Genomic DNA, 17,500 nt, shown 5'->3' on the forward strand with positions numbered 1-17,500 from the left:
GGAGGGGGAGACAGCAGGCTGTAGGCATGGCGATGGGTTGCCCAGAGCGATAAGAAGTTCAGGGCCAGGCTGGGGTCTGTGCAGGTGAGAGTGTGCCTGGGAGAATTCTGCCCACTGGAGTGTGTGAATCCTGCACTCACTCACTCTCCCTCCCTCCCTCCCTCTCGCACACACACACACACACACACAGACGCACACACGCACACACGCACACACGACAAATACAAAAGAGGACCTTACATTTCCTCTTCAACAGAATGGGAAATTGAAATATTTACTGGTTGTTGTAACATTAAGGCCAAAACAAGAGTGCCAGCGCTCGCCATTGTGCGAAAAACAAAAGCCGAAAGGGCTCAAAAATGGCTGCTCTTTTCAGATCGGTGAAACGGTTTCAAACGAAATCCTTGCATTTTTTTTGTCCCCACTAATCAGAATTCTGACGTCGGAGTCCAGCTAGGCCTTTATGGAAACAATAATAAATAAAAAAAAAACAGAGAATCAAACTGCTCAAAAGAGACAAAGAGGCTTTTACACAGGGACTCCCGGCCACACAATAGAGTTACATGCTCGTCTTAATGAGGGGGGTCAGGCAAAAAGCTGCATATGACCATGGATAATGTAAACACATTATTAATTGTGTCCGCCTTTGAAGTCTTATCGAGGCCGGCTTTGGATGGAGAGAAGAGAGGGGGGGTGGAGGGGTGGGGGGTTGGGGGAGATGTGGGAAACTGAGAGGGAGCCGGCTTTTTAAATCCAGGCAAATCCACGGAACGCCGAGATTCCGGCGGCTCACAGGCCACTCGGGGAGTCGGCGCATTCTCTGACGTAATCTTGTTAAAATGGCCCCGGCACTGCCGCCAGCTTACGGCCGTCCCCCCGTCTGCACAAAACACACACACACACGCGCCAGTAAACCTCTTCTGTCTCACACACATACACACACACACACACACACACACACACACAGAAATGTATGCTAATGCCTTACACACAGACACAGGTGAGATACAAACATGCCAACAAACTGCTCCAGTTAAACCCATACACACCGATACATCCACCACATCACAACACAGCATCACGGCGCGCAAACACATTCACACAACAACGCTGCGCTACAACACACAGAGGGCAACAAACACACAGCTATCGCATCTGCACAGAGCACAAGGCATTCCTGCTGCTGTGTGTCCTCATTCACACCAATGCAGTGTAGGCTAGCCAGGCTACAGCTGCTTTAAACACACAAACAATATATCCACCACTAAACACACACACACACACACACACACACAAAGATAGTTTCCAGTGGTGTTTTTTTTTTTCGTTTCTCCTTTTTTGATCTGAAATGGTGAGACAAAACTAAAACATATCAGATGAAGAGTGGGAGGGTAGGGGTGGTGTGTGGTGATGGTGTGTGTGTGTGTGTGTGTGTGTGTGTGTGTGTGTGTGTGTGTGTGTGTGCGTGATGGATTCCTCCATCTAAATATAAAATCTAAATCATGTAATCAGGCAACAAACAACCTGAAGGAATAGATTTCCATAGGAGCGCTATCTGTGCCCATCAGCCAGGGGAAGGGTTACGCTGTCTGCCCCCCCGATAAGCACCCTGCACAGGGGCTGGCTGGCCGACCCTCACTGCCTGCCTGCCTGCCTGCTCACTGCAGATTAACAACGCCCCCCATTGGCCAGAGGGGGGCACTGCAGGAGGAGCACCACCAGTAGGGAGCAAATGGAAAGGGGGAGAGAGTGAGGGTGCAAGAAAGAGTAAGAGAGAGGGTATGAGGGAGAGAGGGAGAGAGAGAGAGAGACACAGAGTGATATATAGAGAGAGAGACACAGAGTGAGAGATAGAGAGAGAGAGAGAAAGAAAGAGAGAGACTAAATGCAAGGAAGAGGGAGAGGGAGAGAGTGATGACTGATAATGAAGCATGGAAGGATAATTACCTAGCCTCTTCTGTGTAAACAAACAGGCCGAGAGATGGAGAGAGGGGAAACGGAGTGGTGAGAGGAAGACGGGATGAAAAAGAGAGGAAGAACGCCAGAGCGGCAGAAGAGAGACTTATCAGCGGAGGGAAAGATTAGGAGGGCCGTGGCGTTCAGAGTGGCTAAATAAAAACTCAACACAGCACAATCGGAACATGGAGAGGTGAATAAAGGGTCAGGCCAGAAGGCAAGGTGCCGCCGACTTCTGAGGAATGCGGCCATTTTGGAAGAGGAGAGAAGCTAACAGGGGAGTGGAGGCCGGAGCAGACCCAGGAACAATGCCTCTCTTGGAGGAGGGATCCTGGAAAACATCTGGGTCCCTCTGGATAGCACTCGGAGAAGTCACTAGAAAGATCTAGCCTGGTGAAACACCTGACCTATACAAAGACACAACTCTCCTGTTCCCTTTATAAAACTACATACTTGCAGATACTACGTGCACTCCTCTGCACTCGTTCCGTGATGTGAATGTGTGAATTTCCCCTTGGGGATCAGTAAGGTATCTATCCATCTATCTATCTATCTATGCACGTACTGTGCTCACTGACGAACGGCACCGATGGATGTACTGTACGTGCGGTATTGCCACCTGGTTTGTCACACGCTCGCAGGTGTGCTGTGCTGAGCGCTCGCCAGTGTGTGTCTGGCGGAGTCGTGAGAGCGGACCAGGAGCCTCGGGGCCCAGAGGCACATCAAACACACACACACAAATAAATAAACGGGTTTCTTTCTCCTCTGGTTACAGTGGCGGAAGCTAACCTCTGCCTGGCTTCTCAGGGGCAGGGAGGCGGGGAGGCGGGGAGCCTGTATGCCTCCAGGGCCCTTGGGGAACCTCCGGGCCACAGCACTTGACTTTTCCTTCTCATCTTTAAAAGAGCGCCTTAACCTTTCCAGCTCAAGCCAGACGGGGAGAGGCACGCATCAGACATACTCCTGTGCACTGCCTTGTTGTTGAGCAACGGGTTAATAAAACACACACACACACACACACACAAACACACACACACATAATATTTACAATAATTATCAGCACTGACTGTGTACTCTAGTGCTGAGTGAAATGAAGAAAGGTCATAACTATAAACTGCCATTCAAAAGGAGTTAGATGTTTTCAACCAAAAAAAGTGACTCAACAGGGCCCACTGAGGCCAATGAGGGAGGTGGAAATTTGGTTCCATTTCTTGCTGGATTCTCTTTTATTTTAAGCACATCTATACACACATACGTCATCTGTGAAGGTCGCTGGCATGCGGATCTTGGGAGAGACGACCCCATCAAAGCAGCGTTTCTGGATCAGTGGCCCTGGGCCTTGATTTTACTATTAAATTATGTTAAATTCATTCCTTCCATTGAAGGGCCTCAAATCCAATAAGGGGAGCGGCACTGTGGACTCACTCTGATGAGATCGACTGTGTAAGCTCAGTGGAGCAGACGAAGGGAGAGAGAGAAGGGGAGAGAGAGAGAGAGAGAGAGAGAGGGAGTGAGAGAGAGAAAGAGAGAGTAAGAGAGAGAGAAAGAGAGAAAGAGAGGGAGGAGAGCGAGACAGAGCAGAGTGAGAGAGGGAACGAAAAAGGAGGGAGAAAAAAAAGATCTGAGAGAATCTGAGAGACAAAGCTGCATGGGAAAAATACAAGGTGACAAAAACAGTGAGAGAGAGAAAAAGAGAAAGAAAGAAAGAGACAAAATAACCTCCCTACAAAATGAGAGTGCTGCCCACCTTAGGCAATCTTTTCCCTTTCAAGTGATGTTAAAAGTAGCTGTCTAATTTCAGCAAAATAATTACCTGGGATTACCGGGCAGGTGCCATTAGAGCAATTAGAACACAACACACTCTAAATGGCGGCGGGGGCACTCGCTCTCCAGGCGAGGCGGACATGTCAGCATCCGCACAAGAGCCGCGCCGCCACTCACACACAAACACAAATAAATACGGAGGAGCGCGCCTCGGCACAGCTTCAGCCCAGGCCTCCCGTTTACGAGGCTTTCCAACGCTCCTTGCCTGGACTGGATTCGCAACTCAACGTACAGGTTGTGAGACTGGATAGATGAGAGGCCTCAGGGGTCTGCGCTCTGTGTGTGTGTGTGTGTGTGTGTGGTGAACCTATGTGTGTGTGTGTGTGTGTGTGTGACACAAGTGTGAGTGAGTGTTTATGTCAAACATGCGCTCACACTGAAAAACGAATCTCCAAGAACGATGAAGAAAGTTAGTTCAATTGCAAACTACAGCAGCTGTTGACAGTACAGTGTTTCGAAGAGGTGTGTGTATGTGTGTGTGTGTGTGTGTTTTGGGAGGGGGGGGGGGGGATGTTGCACTCCCCCCTGTGCGATAAGCGTGGTGGGGGAAATGCTGTGTGGCAGGAACATGTACTTACTTATCAAACGCTTTGGTGTCTCGCCCAGGGCAGAGGGGAGATGGGGCTGGGGGTGACAGCAAGGATGGGGGGGGGGGGGGTGACAGAGTGTGTGTGTGTGTGTGTGTGTGTGTGTGTGTGTGTTGGGGGGAGCGGGAGGAGGGGGGCTTGGTTGGGAGGGGGTGTCTTTTCCTCATTCCTGTGCTTGGGGGCAGGATTAGAGAGTGCCCCTGGTCTCTGCCCACAAACATTACATATTAAAATAAAGGGATATTCATTACCATCCGCCGCACAAAAAAACTGTCAATTATGTGGAACATTTTCAAAATCGGCCAAAAATAAAAATGAGCCGAGGAAGGGAGGGGGGATTCATTATTCATGACTCCTTGGTGTCAGCGACAAATTTACACACACACACACACACCGCCAGCACCAGCAGACGGTAAAGAGATGGCAGGAGGAGAAAAGGAGGAGAGCGAGGGAGAACGGAGACGGTGGTGGTGGGGTGGGGGGAGGAGAAGAAGTTAATCTCTGCACAATGGCGGACGGGGAGCAATGCGAGGGGTACAGCAGCTGCGAGGTCAGTCTGAGAAGGAGACTTCACCCCCTTTGCTCTGTCCAATATGCCAACACCTGCAGCCGCACCACACACACACACACACACACACACACACACACACACACACACACACACACACACACACACACACACACACACACACACACACACACACACACACACACACACACACACACACACACACACACACACACACACACACACACACACACACACACACACAGAGATGTGTATAATGCAACCGTTTGGCAGTTGGTTGGTCAGCTTTAGCTTGGCCTGCGTTTTCTTTAGTTCTTTATTGTACACCAGACCAACTAGCTGAGCAGAGGTGGGGCCTACCTAAATCCCAGCTCAGACTCACCACAACACAGACAACCAGGAGCGACTTCACTCCATCAACTGACTCTAAAGCCACAAGTTGTGGATGTGACTTCCTCACAAGCTTCTTGTTTTAGATGTGTGCATCTTTACAATTAGTGTGTGCGTGCATGCGTGTGTGTGTGTGTGTGTGTGTGTGTGTGTGTGTGTGTGTGTGTGTGTATGTGAGAGAGAGAGAGAGAGAGAGACATGTGCAGTGTGCATGTGCTTGCATGGATGTTTGTAAGTGTGAGTGTGCATGAGTAAATTAAGGTGTGACTGTGTGTAAGAGTGTACTTTCACAGATAGGACAAGGGAGAAACAACACACACACACACACACACACACAGCGTCCTGTCGAGCATCTCCATGGAGGGGCTGTGAGAGTAGCGAGGAGCAGCAGGCTGTGTTCACTCACTCCAGGCTAAAATTGTGAATGAAAGGCAGCCATGACCTCCGCACGAATTACTTTAAATTACAACTCGGAGCTGGAGAAAAAAGGGGGCCTTAAATGTCTCCCCATCGCGCTTTCAACTCATGAAAGGGTGTCAAAAAATGTCAGATTTGAGGAGGTGTTGAATCTCTTACTCTTTAAAACTTGTAATCCGCTCAGGGTGCCCCAGGCAAAACAATCCACAGGGTGTACACACACACACACAGTCAGTCATGCACGCACACACAAGCGAGGGAGAAAAACATGCGGCATGTGCGACTCGACACACACACACACACACACACACACACACACACACACACACACACACACACACACACACACACACACACACACACACACACACACACACACACACACACACACACACACACACACACACACACACACACACACACACACACACACACACACACACACACACACACACACACACACACACACACACACACACACACACACACACACTTCGCGTGGCACAGTTTAAAGAAAACAAGCCAGGATGGGGGATGCATGCTGGTGCAGCCTTCGCGCTCCATTCTGATCCACCTGAGTCAATGTCTCGGGGCGAGAGAAACAGCCGTCACACATCCAGCAACATGAAGGCGAGCTGCCGCGCCACACAGCCTCACCTGCGAGCACAGGTAAAGCCTGACGGCTTAATTAGACAAGACAGATGAGCCGAAACACTCCGCACACACCCACACCTACACTGACAGACATGGACACACACACATACACATTTTCCCACATACACATACAAGAACCCCATCCCCCCAAAACACACACACACACACACACACACACACACTCACACAGCTGCATATGAAATATTGCGTCAACATCAATATGGTCAGTGTAGCACAAGCAATCTTGTGGTGATGTCCCTCGGTAATAAATCCTTTACTTTGCATGGCTCTCCCATTACTGTCCTTTTTAATCTGGAGACCCTCATTTGTTTAATCAGAGCCTGGGTGTTCGGCCTTTGGTCAAAAGCCTCAAATTACCTTGCCCATGAAATTGCGTAGAAAAGCGACTTCTGAGACTTTTTCGATGGAGGTGGAGGGGGTTGGGGGGGGGTTGTCGGAGGAGGCAGAACCGAGTCCAATCAAAAGTTCAATTATGCAAATGAAGATGTCGTAGCAGAGCGACGAGCGCAGAAGACAAAAGGCTCCCGAGGAAGCCGAGTGGACCGCAGCAACACACATTAATATACAGAGCGGGGGGGGGGGACAGAGAAAGTGATGGAGGACAGAGTGAGAGAGAGAGAGAGAGAGAGAGATAGAGAGAGAAAGAGAGAGCGATAGCGAGAGAGAGGAACTGAGACACCCGGAGTTACCACACAGAGTCTCTTCACAAAGTCACAAAGTCAGAGACCGGCTGAAGGATCCAAGCTGCAATTTCTACGGCACAAGCGCACTAGTCACGGGGAGGCATGTGGGTGACATTTCCCGGCGTTGTTCCGCGCTCGGTTCCAGGTTTGAATTGACCGCGTCAGGCAGATACATAAGAGCCACTCTCGCATCAAATTGAACCAGAAGCATCCTTTTTTTTCTGCTCAACACCCCCAGATGAACTCACACACGCGCGCAGGGAAGTTGTGTGGCACGCTGTCGCCTTGGCAAGGCCAACAGCGGGTAAAGGAGCCTTGTGAATGTCGACGGGGGTGTGCAGTGTGCACGCTTAAAATACATTAAAAAAAGAAAAACGATAAACGTGTGACTAAACTGAATTTCTGGGGGCCTTTTCTTACAAGCCGAGCCATGTACGCCTTTTGAAAGAGCATCCGTACGCCTGTGCGCGCATTCATATTTTACCGGGTGTCTGTGTGCGTGCACGGTTTTGTTTTGGAAGGTAGCAGCTAAAGCGCCGCCACCGCCGCCGCCGTTCCTTCTTGCCTGAGCTCTGCATGTGAAACACGTTTAAGGAGGTGTAAGCCACCGCTTTAAGACTGCCGACTGAGGAGGAGGAGGAGGAGGAGGAGGCAGCGGTAGCAGCATTACCCAACCTCACGCCTGTTGCAAATGAGCTTTGGCTGAGCAGGCAGGGAAGGCAGAGAGCGCTGACATTATTGAGGATGGCATCCTGTTAGGAGTTGGGTGGAATGACAGAGGGGGGTAGGAGGGGGTGCGTGGGGGGTGGGGTGATGTGCACATACACAAAAACACACACATACAGGCACTAAGGCTTGTTGTATGCTTTAAATTCAGCCTGCCTCTTTGGGCATGGAGTTGTATTCAGGCACGTCTTAAGCGTGAAGGAATCATTACTTCGCCTGTACAGAGACAAGACGGCGCTGGCAATAACAAATGCCACAGCTGCATGTGCCGTAAAAAAAAATGACATATCTTATATATATCACAAAAGACAAGAGAGGGGGGAGGGATGGAGAGAGGGACTCTTCTGCCCACCTGGTCTGCTCTCAAGAGACCTGAGAGAGAGAGAGAGGGAGAGAGGAGAGAGAGGGAGAGAGAGAGAGCAAAAGAGACAGTGAAAAGACGGGAAGAAAGAAGGAACGGAATAAAGAAAAGCCAAGCACGTCTGAAAAAGCCGACAGCCAGCCCAAATCCATATGGCATTAATCTTCTTTTACTGCAGTCTTCAACAAACAAATTAAGGGTGCATGAGTTCACCGATCCCCCCCCGATAACAGCCACGTTTATCAATTAATCTGAGCTCGCCTCTGAAAACTCATTAAGGCCGACACTTTGCACATGATGTTCTGAGGCGCAAGAGAAAGAAAGAGAGGAAGAGAGAGAGAGAGGGAGGGAACGAAAGAGAGAGAGAGAGCTTGTGAAGCTAGCGACGCGTCGCCGTTGTCCAGTTCGGCCGGGGCTCCTTATGCGATGAGAGGAGGTGATAACCAAAGCAATTAAAATGAAAATAATTACAAAGTCACCCCGACGTTGCCACCGAGGAGGAGGAGCAAGAGGAGGAGGCGGCCTCCTGATCAAAAACGAGCGCGCGTCGATAGGTCTGCCGAGCGAGGGTGCGGGCAGCACACCTGATCGATGAGCAGGCAAGGAAGCGGCCTTCAGAAACATGCAACAAAAAAAAAGAAAGAGTGGAAAAAAAGAGGGAAAATGAAGGGAAAGCGAGAGAGAAAGAGAGAGAGAGAGAGAAGCAAGGGCCTCTCGATGACATCAAACACCATCACGCTTCAGAGACATGAGTGGGCCAGGCAACACTTAGGCTAATGAAAGAGCTCTTATATACGCATACTCACACACAAACATACACTTCCCAATTATACACACACACACACACACACTCATACTGTACATACGTATATGCTTTCTCCAAGACACATACGCACACACACACACACACACACACAGTTTTTACAGTATTCACTAGCTTAGTCATGGGCTTAAATACACAAACATGAGCTTGCACACACAAGCATTCATGCACACCTACACACCGTGTCACTGCGCTCCAACACACACACACATTTCACACAAGTCTAAGTGACAGGCGCAGGCGGGACCTTGCGAAAACAACAGGGCCATTAAACTCCACTCACACTTCAAAGGTGATAAATGTTAGTGGAGGTGCTGCAGTCCAACGGCTGCTGGAGGGTGTGTGTGTGTGTGTGAGAAAGTGGGTGCCATGGCATCCATCACTGTCCTGGTGACAGCACCAGTACCCTTTCACCTTTCACCTTTCACAGACAGGCCACTAGAACTCTGACATGACTGGATTTATGGCTGAGGGAAAGCCCTAAAACAACGGCTAGAAGCAGACCTCATTGTGGTCCATGTTGGACACTTGCGCACACACACACACATTCACACACACACATACACACACACACACACATGCACTCACCTGCTTTCATAACTTCAGCAGTCTCTCTTGAGAAGCCCATCAGAGAGAGGAAGTGATTGAGACTGAGGTCTCCATAACGAGCCAATTATAGCCTTATCACTACGCCACTTTCCCCTGCCACACACACACACACGCACGCACGCACACACACACACAAAATTAAACAAGCACATCAGTCAGGCTCATTTGTAAGCCGAGGCATTTCCAAAGTCATTCCTCCATCCCCCCCCCCCCCCCCCCACCCGCCCACTTCTGATGGCAAAGCCTGTTTGGATGGTGGGGACGCTGAGCTTGGGATGGGTGAGGGGCGGGCAGCGGGAGAGAGGGGGTTAATTTAATTACATTTTTGAGGTGGCCACTTCAGGTTGAAGGAGCACTGGTGGGACAGAGGGGGAAGTGAGGTGGGGAGGTGGGGAGCTGTCCGTGGCTCCAAAGGCCACAGTATTGATCATGAGGGCTACGGAGGGAGGGAAGAGGAGGACGCGGAGGAGGAAGAGGAGGAGGAGGAGGAGGAGGAGGAGGAGGAGGAAGAGGAAGAGGAAGAGGAGGAGGAAGATGGCAGTCATGGTGGTTGGTGGGTGGCTGAAGAACTCCTCTGGGTTTAGGCCCACACACCTGTGACTAAGGGCAGGATAAGAGCAGATTAAGCTAAAGTTACCCCCCCCCCCCCCCCCCATCCCCAGCCTCACCACACACTATCTCTCGTGTACACACACACAGAGTCCCACCACCTCCTCCAACCCACCCTTGAACCCACCCCAGCCCCTCGTTTCCCCAGTCTCCGCCATGTCATTCAAAACCCTCTTGTAGGCGAGCGCGCCGAAGGACAAAGCGTCTTTCTGGCCACCCTAATAAACTCCATTAGCTTCTGAGACATCAAACATGGGAGGATTATGAGATTTTCAAAAAAAAAAAAGGAGAGGAGGAGGTAAGAAAAAAAAATGGGCGGCCAGGGAACTTCCCTCACTCAAACAGGTATTCTTTCTGGAGATTACACCAAGATTTGTTTTCATTTTTTCCCCTCCTCCTCCTCCCTTTAGCTCTCTGCTCTCCCTCGCTCTCTAACTCCCTCTCTTTCTTTCTTTCTTTCTTTCTTCTCTCTCACTCTCTCTCTCTCTCTCTCGCTCTCTTCCTCTCTCTTCAGCAGCTCCAAAAGGCAGTACTGTAATCCCTGGCAGATAAAACTAAGGCCTTACCAAAGGAAGATTACAAACCGCTTTGTAAACCTTTTATACCAGTCGGCGTGGGTATTGGAGAGCTCTTCAAGTGCTTAACTCATGAACTGCACACACACACATACACACACACACAGAGAGAAACACACATACACACACTCTCACAGACACAGAGGAAGGGGAGGATAATGATAGCGGTATTACTGTAACCGGCTCAAAACACAGCCTACAACTCCGCCGGCTTGTTTCAGCGAGGAATTACTGATAGACATGAGCAAGCTTGCAAACACACAGAGACACACACACACACACACACACACACACACACACACACACACACACACACCTACCCAAACAAAACACACAGACACACACACACAGAGAAACTCCTGAAGCTTGATCAATCAGATATAATCATTAATCTTTTGTGATGCTGAATGCTTTGATGAGATTTAATATGAGAACCCAACTGCAGTTACCTTCTTCACAGAGATGGCAAAAGGCTCAACCTGTTGAGCTAATTTCAGATGTAGTTACAATCTCAATTGCACACACAAGATGAATCAGTAACCTGGTCAAATCAGTCAAAAAAACAACTTGATTTCTGTCAACTCCTTTCAAATATGTCTGATGAAAAGAAAGAAATCTAATGCGGTTGAGAGTTTTGAGGCCGACTGCCAGTCTCCTGGATGGCCGCTATGGCCATTCGGTCTCCGTGGAGGTCCATCCGAGCCGATCCCAGGGTCCGGTCATCCAGTCCTCCCTCTTGAGTCCACAAAGACCACAACAAGAGTCGAGGGAGAATAAGGAGGCCAAGGAGGCCCACTGCCCTGCTTTTCCACACCGAGGATTATTCTCCTAATATTTCACAGATTAGGGTGGTGGCGGTGGGAAGAGTGGGAGGGCACATTGGGGGGTCTTTATGACCCTGCTGTCATTGGGTCTGAGGTGAGGTGAGCTTCACAGTAGAGCTCCACATCCAGAGCCCCTTCAGGCACAGGTGCTCTCTGGGCGGCCAGGGTAACGGAGCCCCTGCCTGGGTTTAACAACGCACCACGGCACCCATCCCTCCAGATTGAAGAGGCGATGATGGACGAGGTCCAGAGGTGGAGGGGAGGATAAAAGGTGGACGGAACTGGATAAAGGAGCCGCGGCGAGGGGCTTTGCGGATGAGTAAAGGATCTCAGATGCTCATTAGGCAGTAACACAGCAGCCTCACATATTAGCTGGCTGTGGAGTTTGCTGAAGCAGTGTACATACGCGCAGATGAGCAGTGTATGTATTTCACATACCACCAGTCATATACCTTCATTTAGAGCAGCAATAGACAAGGGCTGCTTTCACACCTGTTCTTTCTAGCGGATTTATTTCTGACTCTGGTCTGCCGTCCTCCTTGGTGAGGCGATTCATTTGGGGCCGGTGTAAACACAGTAATCGCACTCTGCCATGGACCAAAACAAACTCACCGCGACTAACCGGAAGGTGAACTCCGGCGCAGTTTGCTTGATCCGCGCACACTACTGATGATGAGGACACTTGCGTTTGACAAGCGTCATTCTGACTGGTTTTCCATGCCAGGCGAAGATTAGAGTGTGCCATCCGTCGTGTCGTCGTGACTCTGGCGGGAGCTGGGCACCGATTCAGAGCGAGATCTACGCCGTGCTCTCCAAGGTGACCGGGAGCCCCGAGGAAAGGGCAGGAAGAGGAGAGAGGGGCACGGGCACGAGAAGAACGTTCTCACGGGCTTCAAAGACATTAGCCTCCCCCTCCTAAAAAAAAAAAAGCCGACCCTCCCTACACACACACACACACACACACACACACACACGCACGCACACACTCACACAGAGAGAGGCATGCATTGGTGTCAGAAACGTCGGGCCCGCTTGGAACTCTTAAGAAACCTCATTAAGGTTCACCGCAGCCTGCCGCGAACCCAATTAAAACCATGCTAATTTATTCTAATTTCAATTTGCGCATGCCGCTCCTTCAGAGCTGAAGGAGAGGGGGAAAAGAAAAGAAAAGAAAATTAAAAACAAAGGCGGCGAAATGAAAGAGTGCAACCTGGCCACCCCCGCTCTGCCTCCTGCCAAGTCTCACACGTCCTGCACTGAATTAAGAGGAGAAAAAAAAAAAGCTCTGGGAATTGAATTTGTGGCCTTTGATTTAGTTTAAATAAGGGCATAAGACTTCCTTTTACTTTCTTTTCCTCAAATAAATGTATTATTTTTTTTTGTATTATATAAAAAAGAAATAAGGAAAAGAACAAAAAAAAACAAAAACTGGTGAGCAGGGCTGGTTATGTCATCTTTGCGTGTCGCCATGCTTCAGATGAGGATGAAGACGAAGATGAGGATGAGGAAGGGGAGTTTATGAAGCCCGACGAAGGTCCGCCAGACGAGAGCATCTTAAAACCAGGCACTCTGACGCTCGCATGCTGAGATCTCAGTTGGGCTTGGGGGTGGCGGTTGGGTGTGTGTGTGTACGTGTGCGTCTGTGTGTGTGTGTGTGTACGTGTGCGTCTGTGTGTGTGTGTGTGTGTGTGTGTGTGTGTGTGTGTGTGTGTGTGTGTGTGTGTGTGTTGGGGGGGGGGGGGGGGGGGTTCAGCTTCCAGCGAGCCCCTTATGTAAATGGGCCCGGAACTTTCTTGCCGTGGAGGCCGGCTTTTTTCCCCTTTATGTTAAAGCCTGGGGGAATAGTGCATCAAGTGGAAAAACAGCGGCCGAAAATCCCCAGATCAGAGCATCTAAGTGTGGAGTCTTTTAAGGAAAAACTTTAAGCACACCGCAGGGGAGGGCCACATATAATATGCGATGCGATGTATCTGTGTGGGTGCGTGCAAGCGAGTGTGTGTGTACACATACTGTATGTGTGTGTGTGTGCGTCTGCTTTATGGGTAGGGTGGGTGAAATTGCCGGAAGACGAATGAGAAGCGGAGGAAGAAGCATGCAAGGTTCTAGTCAATCAGAACAGCCTACTTTCACAGCGTCCAAAAGAAAGTTCCGTCGTACACTTGGATGAGTCTCTCAGAAACTCTTAGAAAAGATGTAAAACTCTGAAATATGAGACAACTCTTTCAAAAAACCGATGTGGATGTGCACGTGCACAAGCACACACACACACACACACACACACACACACACACACACACACACACACAGACACACACATACACACACCTAAATACCCACACTCAGACAATACACAAAGTCAACATCCTTAGAAAATCTCGTCTACAAGATTACAGGTGGCTGAGCGCAAAACTACCCCAAGGTGTGTATTGAGACGGCTAATGTTAAACTGCAGGACAAACACAGCCTGGAGCAGAGGGCTGGGAGAAGACGGAGGTTAACAGTCTGAGCGGCAAACACACACACACACACACACACACACACACACACCAGCCTTTCACCCCTGAGCCTGACGAGGTGGGAATGACGAGGATGCCAGGACTTGGCAAAACAAACACAGTCTTAAATGCTGTGGTGTGAAGTGGCCTGCCGGCACGGACCGCACAGGGGGATTATGGGGAATCATCCCGTCTTAATGCCCAGAGAGTATGTGTGTGTGTGTGTGTGTGTGTGTGTGTGTGTGTGTGTGTGTGTGTGTGTGTGTGTGTGTGTGTGTGTGTGTGCGCGCGCGTGTGTGTGTGTCTCAGACGACAGCCAGTGGTAGCTTTTCAGGCTCACGCCTCTGTGACGGAGCAGGTGCCGGTTTCGATGCAAAAGGTGAGCCAGGCCTGCTTAAGCTCACTCGCGTGCCCACACACACACGCGCGCAGACACACACAAAGACAGATGCAGCATCCTGGACAAATCCCATCTATGAGATTATAATGCGATAAGGTAATATGCCACTTCAGCTAAACCCGTGTTAAGAAAATTAACTGGGGAGGTGGAGGTACTGAGAGGACAATCACACTCACACACACACACACACACACACACACACACACACACAGGGATTGACGATAATGCGACAAGCACGCGTTAAAAAGGAGGCAGGGAAACTGTGACAGATAAGGATAGCATGGCTATCATGTGGCCAGAGGGAAAGCCCAAAACACACATTCTTCTAGGTTCAATAAAAACATAAACGTATATAGATGAGGATATAGTCTAAAATCCTGTCTTTCCAGTCCCTTCTTCAAACAAGGCCAGTTGGGTCCATAAAAAGACATTGCTTTCTTAGCTCCAACACTTAAACTGATGGAGGTGATATCCTGCAGTAAATTATGCTCATGACAGAGGAAATACTCTGATGGATGACACCTGTTCTGATATGCTGATTGGATACAGAATGGCGTTGAAGTGGGGGGGGATTTCATGCCTTAGGAGCAACGCAATCCACAGAAATCGACCAGCAAGCCCTTCCAGACGCACTGCAATATGTTACATTCCTCTTTAGATATACTATACCTCAAGGACTAAGTTGTGTAGCGGAATCACATAAAGCAGAGGAAAGGTTTCTGTGTTTTTGGTTTTTTTTATTACAAGGATATTATTATTATTATGAAAATAAACAAGGTTACCATGTTCCATCTAGCACAAATGATCATTATTTTTGTGTCTCCCAGGTCATGACTGTGTTCACACAAACACAAACACAAATCTTTTCTTTGGCTGTTTTGTGTTAGGCTTTTAGCCCTCTAACCTGATAATCCTGGGTGGAGGTTTGTAATCTGGCTATACGTGCTATCACCATTGCGATTTCACATTTCATATTTCATTCAACACTTGTTTATTCTTTCATTTCCTTTTTAGCTTTTATCTGCATCTGTGCCTTTAACGGCAAGACAGACTGTTCAGGGCTGTGTGTGTGAGAGTGTGTGTGTGTGTGTGTGTTTGGGTTTTCGCTCTGCTGACACACACACACACACACACACACAGTCTCCTAGTAAACACAGCCTACAGGCCCAAACCGCATCAACAATCTGGCCACGTTCAAAGTGGGCTGCATCTGTTACTCTTGCTCCCATTGTTGCGAATGTCTCCTTAATCCTTTTTGACTTTATTCATGCAAAGGTCATCTCAAATTCTACAAATGGAAGGAGGCGACCAGGCCTCACAATATGGCAGGAGATCGCCGTGGTAATCCGCCAAGGCGGGAAGAGAGGGAAAGGAACGTGTATGTGCGTGTGTGTGTGTGTGTGTGTGTGCACACGCAAGAGAGAAAGTGATTTGAGTGTGTGTGCATGTGTATGTCTAGTGTCTGTGTGTCTCTGTGTGTGTGTGTGTGTGTGTGTGTGTGTGTGCGCGCGTGTGTATATATATTATATATATTTCTATGTGCGCGCACACATACATGGGTGTGTGAGTGTAGGTATGAGTGAGCTTTCATTATAAAGAGGCTGGTACATATTCAAAGGAGGAAAGAAAGAAAGAAAAAAAGATCTCTTCCTTTCCCTCAGCTGCTGTGTGGCCAACTCACGGTAACGGAGCAAAGGGATATCTCCTCGCTCCAGATCGAACCGCACGTCCTCGTCTCTTCCCCGCTCCTCTGCAGTCATTTGGCTGGTGCGACTGAACCAACACGCGCGCGCTTATTTGAAACAAACACAGACGACGGGCGCGCGACGGAGGACAAACAAACCGCGGGGGGGCAAAGGGAAGGGAAAAACCAGCGGTCCGCGGCTTCATAAGATCCGCTTGGCTCCTCGAACGCGCTCGCTAAAGAGGCGGATTCAATTAAAAAAGATTTTGCGCGCGAGAAAAATCAACAAACGCGGCATTACACTTCAGTACATTTCAATTCCCTGCCTATCCCCTTAGCCTGTTCTCACGGGCAAGTTCCAATATCCCTCTAGTGATAGTCTCTCTCCTCTCTCACACACAGTCAGTCTCTCTCTCCCTCTCTCTCTTTCTCTTTCTCTCTTTCTCTCTCTCTCCTCCGGCCCAGGCTGGGGTCCCCGTGTGGAGGCGTCAGCGCGGGCGAGGGCGTCCCATCACAGGCCGGTGCTTCTGGGTAATTAAACGTGTTTGAGGGGCGGCAGGCCTCCTCTCCGCCACCGCAGTCACACACAAGTGCGGCTGGGTGATAAAGCGTCTGGCAGTAATTAAATATGGCCTACATTATCACACGGGCCAAATAAAAACAGTCGTCCCCTCAGGAGGGGTGTGTGTGTGTGTGTGTGTGTGTGTGTGTGTGTGTGTGTGTGTGTGTGTGTGTGTGTCTAGTGGGTGGTAGAAGCGCTAGTGTGTGTGTGTGTGTGTGTGTGTGTGTGTGTGTGTGTGTGTTTGTGTTTGTGTGTGTGTTTCTGGGAGACGGAGGCAGCCCGGTGGAGTTAAGCCGCTAGTGTTTAAGCCCCTCGTCCGATCACTGGGCCCCAGAGCCATTCACACTCAGTGGGCTGGCCCTAGCTCACTGTGTGTGTGTGTGTGTGTGTGTGTGTGTGTGTGTGTTCAATGGTGTGTAAGTGTGTATAGCTGGGTGACCATCACAGCGTTTAATTAGAGTCACCAATGCATTCTGCGGAGAAAATTGCATAAATAATAAACAGACCAATAAATAAATGCCTATATTCAAATAACAGCAGAGCACGCATGAACACCCACTGAGCACGGGCACTGGGGCTCACTACAGGCTCAGAGGAGAGAGGACAACACAGGAGAGGGGGAGAGAGAGAGAAAGAGAGAGAGAGAGAGAGAGAGAGAGAGAGAGAGGGAGGAAGAAAAGGATATGGTAGAGAAAAGGGTATGGAGAAATAATGCACTCATATACAGTAGGCCATGGAGACCAAGAATACCAATACAAGAGTGGGAGAGTT

The 17,500-nt window shown here is 49.5% G+C and overlaps 1 protein-coding gene across 2 annotated transcripts in view; it reads right to left on the reverse strand.

The window, feature by feature from the left end:
* Positions 1–17,500, reverse strand: part of ehbp1 (EH domain binding protein 1) — a 165,161-nt gene that overhangs the window by 74,683 nt on the left and 72,978 nt on the right. The window lies entirely within an intron of this gene.

Source organism: Sardina pilchardus, chromosome 18 (assembly GCF_963854185.1).
Source record: "Sardina pilchardus chromosome 18, fSarPil1.1, whole genome shotgun sequence".
NCBI classification, from domain to species: Eukaryota; Metazoa; Chordata; class Actinopteri; order Clupeiformes; family Clupeidae; genus Sardina; species Sardina pilchardus.